Source organism: Frieseomelitta varia, unplaced genomic scaffold, assembly GCF_011392965.1.
Source record: "Frieseomelitta varia isolate USP_RPSP 00005682 unplaced genomic scaffold, Fvar_1.2 scaffold_363, whole genome shotgun sequence".
In the NCBI taxonomy this organism is placed as follows: Eukaryota; Metazoa; Arthropoda; class Insecta; order Hymenoptera; family Apidae; genus Frieseomelitta; species Frieseomelitta varia.
The window spans coordinates 114,773-118,037 of NW_025110105.1; the positions used below are offsets into that span (position 1 = coordinate 114,773).

The window sequence follows — 3,265 nt, forward strand, 5'->3', positions numbered from 1 at the left end:
GGGGGGGGGGGGGGGGGGGGGTTACATTCCTTCCTTTCATCTTCTTTCCTTCTTCTCTTCCTTTCTCAGATTTTGCCCCCGCGTTTTCGTTTCTCTCGCGTGAGCAGAACGCGAGCGTGTTATTGCCATATATTGAAATAATACGTGGGGCGGAGAGGGGACAAGAAACGAAGGGGGGGGCAGAGGGAGGGGGAGCGAGAAGTCGGCGAAATGATCGCGTTGCGGGATAACGCTGGCAGACGGTGTTTTTCGTACGCGTTTAAAATAATAGGTGGCTTCTCTCCAGCGATGAATTCTTTTCTCTCTCTCTCTCTCTCTCTCTCTCTCTCTCTCTCTCTCTCTCTCTCTGTTCCAGGAAGGAGGAGGACGGGGGAAGGGGGATGAAAATAAATCCAGGACCGAGGATCGTAGCTGGGTTGTTGACCCCATGCTTCGTCTGGTACACGTTTTCGTATATACAAGGGGAGAACGAGAGAAAGAGAAAGAGAAAGAGAGGGGGGGGGGAGAAAGAGAGAGCAGTTTACAGAACTACGTAACAGCCAACGTAAGAGCACGTTCTCAAATATCGGCGAATTTATACACGCGAATAAAGTAGACGACCTGATTTCTTTTTCTCTCCAGACCGCCTACTCGCCTGACCTTTACACCAGAGCCTCGTCTCGTTTCAGAGGCTATCGAGAGACGACTACACACACGCGTACGCGAAAATTATCTTCCCAGGGAAACACGTACTTACTCAACACGTTCGAGCGAAATAATAACAAGGTATGGCCACAAATATTTTATACCACGCATGATCGTGATTATAAGACAGAAACGTAGTAATTAGACCAAGTAATACACGAGCAAAGAAAGTAAATTAAAGATACTTTGAGAAAAAACAGTTGGAGAGATACGCGGTACCGTGCTGTGACAATTGAATTGAGGATGTTTGTATGAATCGATGAATCTTCGCGGAGGTAACTGGGGAAGAAACGGAAACCGAGGGCGTACAAATTTATCGAGTTACTCCGCATTGAATATTTTATATGTTTTTGCGTGATAAATGCATAAATATTCGCGATTTAATAAGAATCTCGGCTCGTGATCAATTTAACAAGTTCCTTGCACCTTCTATATATAACGACAGAAATGAAACCGAAATAGAACAGTTCGTTTCAGATGGTATATGCGAGCTCTTTCCTTTGAATTCTTCATACACGTTTGCATAGAGTACAGATCACGGGACAAGTTCTCACAAATGCATAAACGTCTAACAAATAATTTTTCGTTCGTGACTGACAAAACGCTTACTAGGATAGGTTCGAATACTGCACGAGATGCAAGTTTGAAATTTATATCTTACATGAAAACTATACCTGATATTTGTTATGGTGCAGTGTCTGCGGTACAATTAAAATCCAACGAATAACACTATGACCAATCAACGTGTATGTTATCTCTTTCTGTGAATGTTGTTGAGCAAGCAAACTAAAAGAAAACTTGCTCAAACTTTGATCGCTACCTTGGAATAAATTGTCACAATACTGAAAATTTAACATCGGTATCGTTTAATCAATTCTAAAGGATGCTTTTTCATTAGCGTTCGCGATAAGAAAAAAAAAAGAAAAAAAGCTATCTCCGATACTCGAGTGAGAATCGAGCCAACTTATATTTCCCTCGGAACATCCATGAAAATTCGCTAAACGAAAAGGTGAGAAATAACGCGCCGGGGCTCATTGTGTTGGGGGAGTTTGCTGCCGGGAAGCAGCAGCGGTTTCATAGACCACCGATAAAACGATCGTCCGTGCTTTTTGCTCGTATTAATTTTCGGTAGTTCGGTGATCGAGCTAAACCGTGAAACCGGTGGGTTTCTAGATTGCGGAAAATTGGCCAGGAGAAAATAATTAAATGGACAGGAGGAGCCACCGATTAATGATCGTCGAACCAACGCTGCAAATGACATTGGAATTAATATACTTGCGTTTGATTTGAAAATTCATTAATATTCACTGATCGTTCATTTTTCGGTGCCGTTTTGATGTGTTTATTTCAGAAAAACGCCTCGCGTGAATAAAACGGAAAATTGTCATTCTTTCAGCCACGACGTACCAACATTTTTATCACGACATAACGCGACGATAACATTTCGTTTCGCAATCTTAATTCCGTTCGACGTGTATTATCATTGCGCGTGCAGATTCCCAGAATTTCATAAAATCGAATTGAACTGTCCTATCATTATCGCAATCTATTTAGGATTGAATTTGGCTTAGTGGCGTGATGATGAAAAAAATCGTTACAAGAATATTTCTTCGAAAAACCATGTAAACACGGTGAATTAAGATTATCGATGCAGAAAATTTTGTTGAATCTCTACGTCGAGGTTGAGCTTCTCGTTTTTCTTATACGTATCAATTAATTCTGGTTCTCGTCCATAAATTTCCCGCGGATTTGCCAGGCGGTGAGACGACAGAACAAACGAATCTCCAGAATCGTTCGACGAATAAATATTTAATAAAGAAGCGAGAAATGAAATGGACCCCCGATGGCAAATACTTTGGGTCCACCGTTAATGCTGCACTTTAATATAGGTAAGTCCAAGTTAAGCTCCTTACCGATGACGATACGATTAGTACGGTTGGTTGAGCTAATTGCCTCCGTGCTGATGGGAACTGAATCGAAGAGCCGGCAATATGAAGCGAGAACAATATCGATCGTTTTTCTCGGTCCTACCCTTCCCCCACCCTCCTCCTGTGTCGGGGTGGGTTGCGACAAAGATTACCGAGTTCAATAATGGCCCTGTAACCTCGTTGCTTATAAAACCCGATTCCGTGGCTACGATTACCCTCACTATCGATAATTCCAACAATAGGAGCACGTGCACCGGGAGGGTGACTCACGATCGGCGAAATTTTACTTGGCCAAAATTTCGGTCAAATTTTTACTAATGATACTTTAGTTTCTATTGTTGATCTTTGGATTCTAGATTTCTGAAAATCTTAAAATCTCTAGATATCTCTTTGTGAGTCTCTAAATTCTAGAGATTCTAGACTCTAAGTAACTTTAGGGTTTTAGAACTTTAGCGTTTAGGGATTCTAAAGTGTCTAGAATCTCTGGATCTTTAGAACGCTTAGGCTTTAAATCCCGGATCTCTAGACATCTAGAATCTTCAAACTATATCACTGAATTTTAGAACTCTAGACTCTAGATCTCTAGACTGCTTAGACTATAAATTCTGGATCTCTAGAGATCTAGAATCTTCAAACTATATCACAGAATTTTA

The 3,265-nt window shown here is 41.4% G+C and overlaps 1 protein-coding gene across 7 annotated transcripts in view; it reads right to left on the reverse strand.

Moving 5' to 3' along the window:
• Positions 1-3,265, reverse strand: part of LOC122530898 (protein groucho) — a 131,051-nt gene that overhangs the window by 95,633 nt on the left and 32,153 nt on the right. The gene's annotated exons all lie outside the window — the stretch shown is intronic.